This window comes from Simochromis diagramma, unplaced genomic scaffold (assembly GCF_900408965.1).
Source record: "Simochromis diagramma unplaced genomic scaffold, fSimDia1.1 OVJJ01000753.1, whole genome shotgun sequence".
Classification (NCBI taxonomy): domain Eukaryota; kingdom Metazoa; phylum Chordata; class Actinopteri; order Cichliformes; family Cichlidae; genus Simochromis; species Simochromis diagramma.
Window position 1 is genome coordinate 11,500,687 of NW_024387523.1, and position 13,176 is coordinate 11,513,862.

Here is a 13,176-nt window from a genome sequence, read left to right on the forward strand (position 1 = left end):
ACGCTTAATTAAAGATATACACTCGAGTTTGTTAGATAACACTAAGTGTTCACCTTAAAGTGTGACACATTTTGGAGAGATTTCACATATCCTCTCTCTTCAGTCTGATGACTGTGGTATGACTATGTTTGATGTGCAGCATTGAAACAGTTTCTGGCGAGTTACATCAGATTGCACTAAAGCTGAGGCCATCTTTGGTCGGTTTGCGAGAGGAAGAGAACTGACGTTTGCCCTGATGTTCCCTTTCCCTTTCTTTCTGTATTATGTAGCACTGCCAGAATATCTGTTCATTTATCTTCCCATCTGTGTGTGTCTGCGTATCAGTGTGCCAGTCTGTCACTGTCTCTTTCTCTCATCCTTCTCCTCTTGATTCTCCCCCCGCAGCCACCCCACCCTCTCTCTCCCCTTCTCTCCTCTACACTTTTGACTCTTTGCCTGTGTCTCTCTCAGACTATGTGTTCCCTCTGTGTCTGGTAGAGGATCACTAATAGTCTCCACTGGGGTGTAAACTGTGTGAGGTTCTGTGTATTCTGTAGCCTGTGCAGACACACACACACACAGGCACTTCTCACATGGAGACAGCACACAAGCAGGGGTTAGTGTGCAGGGAAGACAGAAAAGGGTGTAGCAGAATGGAGGCAGAACTGTCTATCTTATTGCTGATGGTGTACAAACATAACCATGCATTGCTCTCTGCGACTAGCTAACTCTGTTCTCTCACGCACATATCACCCTGTGCCATTAAACATGCAGACGCTGAGTGGCCAGAAGCTGTCCCGTGGGACTTTGCTTTGTATGTGTCTGTGAGAGAAAGAGATTATTTTCTGTGTGTCTCACTCCATCAACTCCGCCATTCAAGTGCACCTCATTGACTTATCATTGAGTTGGCCCTCCAAAGCCCCATTGAGTTTACCAAGTCTTCCACAAAAAAAGTCACTTCAGTTCCTTCCAATAGAACCCCTCATCGCACACACATACACACACCCTTCACCCACAAAATGATATACACAGGATGGCTCCACCCCACACAAAACAGCTTTGACGCTCCATTGAAATCTCCTTAGCAAAACGGTTTCTCCTCATCAGTATTGTGTGACTATTCAGTGCGTTAATGCGCTCGTATTAAGAAAGCCTTTTATTTGCCTGTTTTGAATTTAAGCACATATATTAACCTATATATAGAGAATGAGTCCTTATTAGCCTGCGTGGGGGAGGTGTCAGGAGGTTGCAGGAGGACACAGAAAGAAGGCTATACAGTACAGTATATGCAATCTTACTTAAAGCCACAGTATTGACTTGTTTAATTCTTGAATGAAATAAGCCCCTGATGCTCATTCACAGACACACTCACACACAGAGGAAGTAATTTAACTCAGCACGGTTTGTATCCCAGTTTGCGGTGCTGGTGCCACTGATGTATGTGTGTCTTTATTTTATTTGTATATTTTTTTTTTTTTTACAAAAGTGTTCAAATGGCAGGGGATGCCATTATAACAAACTGGTCAGATTATGGGTATTACAAACATAGACCAATGCAAACAACCATCAGTGTCTGTCTGCAGGGTTTTGCAAAGCTTTTGTTGCAGTCAGCTGGATTATGCGTTTTGGCAAGCCTCTCGACAAAGTAGTTGTTTGGTTGCCTACGTCGGCTGCTGTTGTTACCTGCTTTTGTTGCAGATGAGACCGTGAAAGTGGGCCTGATTCCAGGCAGTTTTGGACAGAGGAGAACAGATGATTTGAAAAGAGGCTTTAGCATCCTGCAACACATATGAGATGATTTCATTGATGCTTTAAGCCGGTAAAACCTCATCAGGTAAAAAATCTGATCATGTAGCCTGACTGGTATGGGCTGGTGATAGTTAGGATGAGATGTCTTCCTGTTACTACTGCCGAAGCTAATCAGTACGAGTTCTCTGATTGCAGTAACTGGAAGTGGGATATGAAGTTAAGCTCCCAACGGTGTATTGAATAAACTCAAATGCATTCTATCAATTCCTGTCTCCGAAATGAAACTTGAGCTTAGAGAGAGAGACTGGGTTTGCTAGTGCTTTTAGGGGCCACGTGTCTCCGGAGAGCTGGAGCAGCTATTGCTTTTGTTTATACGCTCCCATACTCACATCTTCTCTCTTTCATCTCGTCTTTGTCTCTGTCCTAATATAATTCTTTTTCTCTCCTCCCTTACTGGCATTTTTAGCAGCTCACTGAGGGAACATTAGTGCTTGTTATCTTGCATTAACATTAAGGCGCTTTGTCTCTGATCCTCCCTGTTGTGGGCACGCACACGTTCACGCTCAGGCGGCGTGGGACATAAATGTAGCTAAAAGGAGGATCGTGAAAATCTGCTGCCATTTTTGTCCTTTACACTCTTGAACCTGAGACACGGTTTACGAGGCTGCGTGAATGCGAGCGCCTCTGTTAGTTCGCATGTGTGCAGATGCCTGCAAGCTGACAGGGAGTGAAAGCCCAGACATATGTTAATCAGATGTTGCGATGATGGCAGAGCAGAAGGAGCGAGCGAGAGAGGGAGAAAGAGCACTGGAGGGAGGAATGAGGGGTAAAAAGAAAGGAAAGGCTCTTAAAGACAGAGTGAGAGAGGGGAGAGAAATGAGAGCCAGCTGAAGAAGAAGGATGCGGAGAGAAGATTTCAGGAGTAGTCTGGAGAAAATGACAGGAAGTGCTGCAGTGATTCATTTTCTTACTGCTAAACCACTGCTGAGAATCGATTAGTTTAACTGAAGGGGCCCACACAATAAGTTTCAGGTCACTAAACAAAAAGTGATTAATGTTTCCTGTAGGCACATGAGATATACATACTAACACACACAGTGCACAAGGAGGTGTTTTTTATTTCTTTAGATTTTTAGTATGACATTGCTGCCCAATTTAAACCCAGTAGCACCATTTAATTGCCTGCCTTAAGGATCAGACAAATGAAGCTTAATGAAGGGCTGAACATTCACTATTAAAGCTGCTGAAATCATTTCTTTGTATTAAAAACTATATCTTCAAGTGAGCCTCCAGATATGCAGCTTCCCTTTGCACCATGGAAAGACTACTAACTGTTTGTTTCTATTCTCGTGAGCTGAAAACTTTATCAGTTTTAAATTTTTGAAAATTCTGATAACTTCAGTTGCCAAAAGCAATAATTCAAAGTGATAAAATTAAAAGTAAAGGGGATAAGATAGAGTTTCAGTTTTATAGGTGGGATGAGTCTTATTTAACTGACAGCGCTGACACGAGATGGAAAAAAAACTTATGTGATTCTTAATTGCAGTTAATAGCAAATCTCAGCTGTCATTTGGCTGCAGGTGTGTTCTGTGTACTGTGGTGAGTTGGTTGCTTTATTTTGTTTGAATTCAGAAGAATTCTGCACACTACAAAGCTTGATGTCTCTTCTCAGATTTCATGAATCCAGTGTCCGCTGTTCATCCTAACAACAGGGCTCTAACACCTGGTTATGATTCAGCCGTAAGCACGAGCGTCGTCGGGAGCTCCGACAGCTGTTTTTGACATAGCTCGTGTATTCTGTGATGACTCTTGGGTCATGAAGGCAACTCATGAGTTGAGTCATTGGACACATTTTAAACTTTGTTTGTCCTTTATAGATAGATAGATAGATAGATAGATAGATAGATAGATAGATAGATAGATAGATAGATAGATAGATAGATAGATAGATAGATAGATAGATAGATAGATAGATAGCCTTATAATCATCAAAACTGTTAACATGGACTCCTTTGCTGACCCACTGTAGCTGGCTGTATCTTCATCTAATTTTTCATCTATTTTACACTTATACGCATGAATTGGTATTTAAATTCTACTCTGTATTGCAATGTCGACACCTTACTTGGTTGTGTGAGAACACAGGGACCATAGTGGCGAGAGAGTGAGTTGCTTAGGAAACAGAAAAGGCAGAGAAACAGGGATAAATAATTAGAGAGAAAGAGGGGGAATCCAAGATGGAGAGGAGGCAAGAGCAGAGATGTGGGCCATTTTTACTCAAGAGATTTCAGAGGGGGTCGGAGAAGCCTGCTCCAAATGGATTTTCCTTGTTTGTAATGAGGCTACTTCTTCCAGTGCATGTGGCGCTTTTGGAGGAGTTGGACGGAAAGAAGGACAGCGAGGCGAGCAGATAGAGGAGTAAGAGGGTGAAAATGTTTGGAAGTTGTAAAGAGAGGGCAGGGAGTAGGAAGCACAAGGAGGAGGGATTGCAACTGAAGGAGAAAGAGGCTGCAGAGAGAAAGAATAATAGGAGTGCAATAGTGTTCGGTCATAGATCTTTCTGATGATGTTATGCAGTTGCCAAAGGGTGGGGGGAGGGAAAGAATGGGGAGAAAGGGAGGTGGGAAAGGATAGATGGTGGGAGAAACAATCAGTTACTGCAGGTAGTGGTGACCAGTGAGAGGGAAAGAAATAAATGGAACATGCAATAGAAAGAGAGGGTAGATTTGTGACTGAAAATATTACAGCTGTTGTGCTGCAGAGGAGGAAAGGAATAGCTTGGTGGTATTCCAAATGTGAAGCTGTTAAACTGCGATGTAGAAATGTTAAGATGAATGGAACGGCATCTGGAAAATTACAGCTATTTTTCAACAAATGAGCTAATTGTCTAAATCCCTTGTGAATATACTCCGGCACAAAAAAAAGGACATGCATGTAGAGCACTTGTGTCTTTCTTTGGCCTTCATTTTCAAACAGTGGTTCAGAGGCTTTAAATGAGAAACATATGAGAGAGGTTCACCCAAGGAAAACTCTGGTAAAGACAGTGACCTGCTTTAGCTTCTCTTTGAAGTGAATTCCACAGTCCTGTGCTCATATTACCTTCCTACTTCTGTTCTCCTCCTCCTCTTTATTTCCTCTCCTCTCCCTTTTACTCTTATCAATTTAAACTGCTCTTGTCATTTCATTTCTTTCTCTACATTGGTTTTCACTCTTTTGCTCTCGTATTCATTCACTCTCCTCTGAAGAGGAACACTATGTAACAGACTGAGATTGATATTTTCTTTCTCTTGTTCTCACTTTTTTTAGTATCTTTCTTTGATTTTACATGACTTATGTGGTGTACTGAGAGATGGTTTGTGTCCTCAGTGAAAGACTAATCCTGATTTTACTGCATTTACACTTTTTTCAGTATTAGTGAATCACTTAGGGATATCTTTTTGCTCCTCGTCTATATATCTGATTGGCCCAGACTGCCCAACTCAAGTAAAAAACAGAGAGACTCGGTAGACTCGCTGTCTTGCTCAGTTCAACCTGAAAACAACCTGCCAAATAATGACACTTCCTAATCCTATACGTGGGGAGAAATCCAAAGAAAATACATGTCAAGTGTCAGTGCACAGGTAGCAATGACATAACGTAGGGATCTCTGGCCTGAAGAACTCATCTGATAAGACGCGGAACGATGAGAGAAAGTGTGGAAAGGAGGAAAGGGACCGCGCGTTTATGAAAGCAAAAACAAGGGCAGAGAAAGAAGCAGAGGGAGAAGTCAGAGGCAGCGCACAGATGGTGAGCTGTCAGCGGCCGGCTGTGCCTGTTTGTGTGCGTGTGTGTACCTTCATATGTGTGTGCGCTGTTCATACCATGCATATTTGTGGATGCTACATAAATGTGGAGTGCATGTCTGCCCTTGCTTTCTTGTGTGCATCCATGCATGTGTGTGTGTCTGTGCGTGTCTGTGCCCTCTGAGCTGAGGAGAGGTACTGTATGTGCGCAGAGCTGTTCTTCCCAGATGGCACTGGCAAACAGACACTGCAAGGCTGGCGGAGCTGGCACGCCCACCTAGTGCACAGTTGGCACTGCCCGCCACCATGCTTTCCCCTATGTACCGGGGGCGAGAGTACCTGCTGCCAGCCGCCTAAGCTCATTGACTGGCAGGCTGTCTAACTACTGACTTTTTTCCATTGGTAAAGTTTCTCTGGCTTTGTTGGATCCCAAGAGAGCGTTCCTTTGACCCTAAACAAATGTAAAACCTCCTGTTTTTTTTAGAATCCGCCATTCAGGAACAGCATTTCATGAGTATGTTACAACAGAAGCTGCAGCCAATGGAGAAACATAAAGTCAAGACATGAGGCAATATCAGAGAAACTGTCACAAGAGTTCACGTCACAATTTAGGCATTTTAAATGGTTTCAGTTGCACGCTGCAGCATTCTAGTAAAGTCAGCTGTGGCAGGCAGAGCTTTCATTCATTGCATGTCTTAACTTCATTGTGCCCTGACTAAACAGCGATGTGTCTTAACACACTGCTATGATCATGCTGATCTATAGGCCTCTGCTGGCAGGTTTCCAGTACTGGAGGCTTTCCAGCTGAACGCCTTGATGTTTTCGCTGTGCGCATGAAGAAAACACGCAGAAACATACAACACTGAATAGCTACCAACATAAAAGACCATGTTAGTGCGAATGCTCGTGTGTGTGTCTGTGTTGCAGATGCGTTTGAATACATTTATCTGTCTATGTGTGTGGGCTTGGGTGATGCGGGAGTGATGGTGGATTTTATATTTCGCATGCCATGAACAGGACGTGTAAAGTAAGTACAGATGTATGCAAGCGTGTGTAACTGTGATCCTCTGCTGTGTGCACTCTGTGTGTGTGCGCGTGTGTGTGTGTGAACGAGGAAGCAGCTGTGCGAGCGGCAAGTGTGCGCCAGGTCGACAACACTTAAAGCAGAACCAAGGCACGTGCGTGTGTGTGTGTGTGTGCTTGCGTCTGCATGTGTGTCTCTATTCTGGAGCATATGTGTGTGCGCGTGTCACAGTGCGCATGTGTTTGTATTCTTGTGTGTATGCGGGAGGGGTGGGGAATTTGGCCACCCATCTGTGCTAGGCTATTTCGCTACTGTTTCTGCAGGCATACACACACAGACACTGTCACACACACATACACACACACACACTGTGGAGCACTGTGCCAGGCAAGCTGTTCACTAGCTGGCGCTGGCAACGCTCCAGAGAGAGTGGTGGCATCCATCTGTAGCACTGGAGAGCGGTTAGGCTGTGTCTGAGTCTATGCATGTGTGTGTGTGTGTGTGTGTGTGTGTGTGTGTGTGTGTGTGTGTGTGTGTGTGTGTGTGTGTGTGTTGTGTGCGTGTGTGTGTTTGTGTTGATGCCACAGAAAAGCAAAACAATGGGACTGTCTTGATGATGCTATTAGTAGTATCAGTCGTGGGTGTGGGGACAGAGTTCAGAGATGTGCTGGTTGAAAAACTGAGGCTGTTTGATGGACACGGGGGGTGGATGTGGCGAGGATAGCGATCTGAGGCGCCTCCTGCTGAACAAAGACGACAACATGTGATGCTAATACCCAGAAATGCTAGAAAACTAATGGACTGTCACAAATAATATCTCACATTTGTATATGGAAAATTAAAAATAAAGTATCAAACCTAAAATTTATGGCCAGTTTATGATTATTTTTTACTGAACTAAAGATTAAGATCTCACATTAACACATGATTATTTAAATAAAATGCAGATTGTAGACACTGGAACTGTACAGTCCTGTCAATGATGCTTCAATGGTATTGTGGGTCATGTTTAGCTCCTTTCTTCTTGCCTGTCAGTGGACTCAGATGGCTGCGTGCTGACAGGGATGCGAGACAGTGAAAAGTGAAAGAGCCCAGTAGAAAGGATGTAACAGTTAGATGAAAGGAGACAAAGACACATCGCTGACCTAAAATGGGCTGTGGTGACACTGGGCATGTGTGTGTTTGCGCGCAAGCAGAGGCCATCCCTCTGCCACCTTCGCCTCCAGCCATACTTTACTCACAGCCACTAAGAGCCATTAGCAAACCACAGTCACTGTGTCACCCACAAGAACACAGGTACACACACACACATGCGATGTAAGCTTAGAAATGCCCCGATCCAAGGTCTCACCAACCACCGCTCCCTGCTCACCAGATGTGACTAAGACCCTGTTTTTAAACATCTTCCCCCGCAGGGCAGAGGAGGCAGCAGTGGGGGTAGAAGGGGAAGGAGAGTAAGAAGGCAAAGGAGTAGTGGTTTTCAGAGAAGAGGTGGTAAGGGCTAAAGGTTTTTTTCCCTCTGTTTTGCAAATCTGGTTCTATTTAGCACAGCCCTGGAACACATTTCATAAATTGCAGACATATTTTTTCAGAGTGGTTTTGGGGAAGATAGTTAACCGGCAGTAATTTCCAACACATGGCAGCCGTCATGTGATATTTTGAAAACACCAGGCAGACAAGCTTGTTCCCTCTCCCCCAGGAACCCCCACTCTCTTACTGTTAGCCTATGCCCTCTTTTTTCTGTTCTTGTCCTCTGCCTCCTGTATTTGATTTCCCATCTGTCTCTCATATGCCCTAAATGTTATCTCTTGTTTACAGGCTCTCCCTTCAGCATCCTTACCTCTCTTTTCTCAGCTCTTTCTTGATCTGTTTCCCACATCTGTTTTCAACCCTCACCCTTTCATCCATGTCTGTTTTCCTACATGTCACACTAAATAACTGTACTCTCACTTAGCCTCCATTGTATATCACTCCACTCATGCGCCCCCTTTATCCATCCTTCCTCTAACTGGGTGTCTCCGTCTCTCTCCACGTGGTAAGAGATAACTGTCATGTAAAACACGACGGCCTTTACTGTCTGTTGAAAATTGATCTTGCTGCTGAGGCCTGGAATATATTATATAATATTCCTTTCAGCATGGACACGCACACAGATACAAATTGGGTTCCATCTGGCTTACGGCTCCAACACACTGTAAGCTTTCAGCAATCTTATATATTTTATTGAAATCCGCACTGTGGATCTAATAAATCTGGGTAGGACATCAAGTTAGATGTAGACTGTGTGATGATAATACCAACTGAATCGTGGGCTGCAGTGCCCAGCTGTGCTCCAGTATTGCTACTTCCTTCTTGTTGCAGTCACGATAACAGCTGGGACACACATCATACAAACAAACGTAACACCGCAACTGTTGGTTGGTTTGCTGGTTAGCAGACGTAGGTCATGGCAGCAGTCAAACTGTGAGATGTCAGTACCCTCTGGCCCAGGCCATGCAGTGACCAGCTTTGAACCTCTCTCTCTGTGCATCAACCTAAAACATCATCATGATTCCTTCACATTGGTAGCGAGGAACTCCACATATATTTATAATGAAGCCAGAGGCCAGAGGGTTTGATACGGGAAAGGCCTCATTCACCTTGATACCTTTAAAGGAGGTTGGCAAGCAGAGGAAAAAGGGGCGCAAGAGTGGCTCATGGAAACAAAAGCAAATATGCGTTATTTATAGTGTCTGAGGTGTGGTTCAGCTCCTGAAATTCAGATGTATTATCTCCAATTGAGCGAACATAAAATGGAAATAATGCGTGCGAGCCTGTATCATTGTGAATTAGTGTGCTTGTGTTTAGAGATGGAGTGGCTATATGAGTGATTTTAAGCTGTACTTGAGCTACAGACCTGAACAGTTCTCATAAGGGGTTTGTGTATAAATGTGCAGCCTGTTCATAGCGGTTATTGTAGCGCTGACATATATGCATGTCAAAACGCACAACCTATATCGAGGTTCAAAAAGCAATTTCGCTGCTCTACACTGTAGACTAAAGAGGTTACAGACTGGCTGTGTGGGAAGCTTTAGAAAATAAAGCCATGTGTCATCGGCATTAGGATGTGTGCTGAGAGTTTTGTGTGAGTCCTTTGCTGGCGAAGAGTCTTGCCTGGGAAAACGCCCAGACCCATTTGGGCTCACTTTGCTCTGTGTCAGCATGGCATCAGAAATGAACCAAACTGTATACAGAAAGCAGTTTCCAATAGGCTGGCTTCCATCAAGTGACCAAACATGGCTCACCGAGGCTTACATCTGATTTACATCATTCTATTTTTTCCCCCCAAAACACACCATTTATATCATTATTTAGACATCATGTTGTTAATGAAAATGACAAGCCAGCTTTATATAAATAAACGATGTCTTTGATGGAGTATTCTAAATATGTTGAGCCCTGTTTGGCCCCACTGTGGAAAAATGTCAGATGGAATTAACATTTCTATTTCCACCAGCACTTTAATAATGGTAAACTCTGCTCATAATGGCGGTAAATCTCCCGAACTCGCTGTTTGTCACTCTGCAGCTCGTGTTGTCTTTACTTTTACCTCTCGTCGACCCTAGTCTTCTGTCACACACATCCATTGCTCATCTTTACTTTTAAAAGAGCTCGTAGTTCAGCTTTGCCTGGCAACAAGATGTGGCAGGAGTACTTTCGATTTGAGAGGATGCATAACGGGCACTGTGAATCATTTTTATTGTTCCTTAACACTTGCTTCCCCTCTCTGTGCAAGTGAGACTTTTTCTTTTCAACAGATGGGTAAAACAGACATTACTATAAATCTGACTTAAAGAAAGAAAAAAAAAAGAGCTTCTGATGCTATGCACCACATATGTTTTATTGACCGCTGTGTGTGTATGTGTGCAAACGTGAGCGTAGGTCTGAAAGATCGACGTGTTTTTGTATGCATATATGCACGTATATGTGTGTGTTAAAGTTTGTGTGGTGGAACAGATGGTGCTCAGACCTCTGTGTGCAGTTGAGAAATCTCCGTATGTTGCACTGAGAGAAAAATAAAGATATGGTGGGAGATGAAAAAGACTGTCAGCATTGATCCAGAGCCAGTCTGTTTGCAAAGTTTTAGTGCTGTATTGTACCACATTTTCACTGTTACACTCATCAACGGGGAAAGATTAGGGATGGGAATCCATATTGTTCAATTTCCTGGGAAGATTATCTTTTCCTTTAAACAGTGTTTTTCTTTTTTTAGACAGCTGTACAAATGTTGTCAATGTACTTCCTTCACATAGAAAGTTAACCAGAAATTGATAATACCTGATCAAGCAATAATCTAATCGATATGGCATCGGTATCTATAAAATGATATCCAAACCAACCCCTCCAGGCAGCACAAGCACACAAGAAACTGATCATTAATATAATCACAAAGGGTGGGAATGATAAATAGGATTCAGTTCAGGTCCCCTATTCTCATCATTCAAATCTATTGCAAGTAAACACAACCTTTAACCCCCAAACTTCCAGAATCACCAGTGAGCCATATTTCAGTGAAGCAAACACCCAGGTGTAACATACATCAATAGTAAGATGATGGACTCTTAAACTACTTCACCAGCTGGCCGGTCAGGACAACATTGGAAGTTATTAGTTCTTTTTTTTTTTCTTCGCTGTGTTAAATGACTCAACTATCAGTCCATGTCTCAACCACATCTCTGATTACACCGAAATATAAATGATGGATGTTTAACACGAGGGAAACCAACATCACCTTCTTCATTTGCGGTAAATGTTAAACGAACACGTAAAGCAATCGTTTAAAGCAATTAAACACATAATTGCTATTGACAGTTTGCTGACTTTAACAAGCAGAAACTACATTGTGTGCACTGGACATGCATAATTTAAGACAACTTTGCTGATATTAAGCGTTAAGCAAAAACCAACAGTGAACTTTCAGGAACAATATGTGATCACCAGTGAGTGTTTGCAAAGGGATTGACTGAAGACAGGAAGAAAAGTGGGGGGAGAAAAGCACGAAGGTAACGAATGAAAGAGGGGGAAAAAAGGAGGCGAGGAGCGAGAACAAGGTGGTGAAAATAAAGTCAAAACTGATGCGCTGATGGTGGTACTGCTTTCCTCTGCATTTGCATCCACTGCATCTGCTGTGGAGGAAAATAAATAAGACAATGGAGATCAGATGTGTGTGTGCGTGTGTGTGTGTGTGTGTGAGAAGGACTGAGAATTGTGTTGTTTTGCTATCAGTGTGTACATGCATCCCTGCAGCTGTGTGTCTGTGTATGTATTTGTGTTTTTGTGGGCTTGTGGTAGGGCGTTGCATCCATACATCTTCTTGACAAGCGGGTGGACTTTGATGGGACATGCTCTGCATATTGCTCCATCTGGCTGTGCGTGCATGTATGTGTGTGTGCATGTGTGTGTGTCTGTGTCTGCGTGATATTCCACTTGCATACAGATAAGATTCCTCTTGTTTCTCTGCGTACTCTGTCTGAATCTCAATCATCCTACCTGTCGCCCAGCGCTGTTCTTTAACACATCTGCCCTTTCATTCTCTCTCTCTCTTTTACCGCTCTTTGGTCCCCACTCCCCACATCTGTACCCAGCACACAGAGCAATCACCGCACACCACTATCACACCATCTCAGTATCGTTTAATCTCTTTCATTACTACACAATTACCTATCCGCCATGCTCCCTCTCTTCACACATCAATGTGCGCTATGTGCTGGAATAACCCACCTTGGGGGCTCTATCGTGCACAGCCGTGGGCACGTTGTGGAGACCAGTGCTCAAGCCACAGGCGTCCTGTGGCTTTGGTGCCTCGCGGTTTTCACTTCAGCACCTACACATCGGTGTGCCCAGTGAGGGTATTACACATCAAGATTACAGGGTTGCCGGTGTGTTCAAGGCACACGTGGGCCAGTGTGCATGCACTTTTCCATGTAATGATGGTATCTTACAGTATGTCTGACTAATACAATTGTGCGCTCACGCAGGCGCCAGCGCACGGTAAATTGTTTATGCCACAGCCGCCAACTCTCGAAAATTCACCCAGCATGATTGAAATCCATTGTCGTTTTGAAGAATGGGATTTGCCTGTGTGAAGTAGTCTCGAGTGGCATATTACTGCCGCTGTTATCACATCATTTTCTGGGTCTCCACTGGTACTCTCGGCGCGCACACATACACATTCGCAGAACCACACGTACACACGGAGGCAATTCTAGCTTATGAAGTGTGTAATGGAGATTGTTTGACTCTATCGCCCGATGATAGACTTTGAAGTCATTGTGGCCTCGATGAATAATCTAAAATATCAAGGTTAGGCAATGTTGCTCTCATTTCGCAAGGTGATTTGAATACGAAATGACCTTCCAGTTTTGCGTGCGATGATGAAATGTGCGAGGTTTTGATATCACATTGTTTTTTTTGCCTTGAGTTATGGGTTAGCAAAGTCCTCCCTGTAACATATTGAACTGTTTCTCAGGGACCACGTTCCTCCTAGATATCGTTCATTGCAACAATCTTGTTTTAAGCGAGTGATGTAACTTGCGTGTAACCTTAGAAAAGGCATGTATCACAAGTCAGCGGGGGGATAAAATCTCCTTTCTTTGAGCTCGG

The 13,176-nt window shown here is 43.6% G+C and overlaps 1 protein-coding gene across 5 annotated transcripts in view; it reads left to right on the forward strand.

Annotated features, from left to right (window-relative positions):
* The window catches only part of runx1t1 (RUNX1 partner transcriptional co-repressor 1), a 56,992-nt gene that overhangs the window by 15,434 nt on the left and 28,382 nt on the right, over window positions 1-13,176 (forward strand). The window contains exon 1 of one of the 5 annotated variants that reach the window (XM_040020611.1): window positions 3,740-8,028. The exons of the other annotated variants lie outside the window; for them this stretch is intronic. The gene's annotated coding sequence lies outside the window, so the exon portion shown is untranslated. Of the gene's footprint in view, window positions 1-3,739; window positions 8,029-13,176 lie in introns of those variants that run through there. 5 annotated transcript variants of the gene reach the window in all.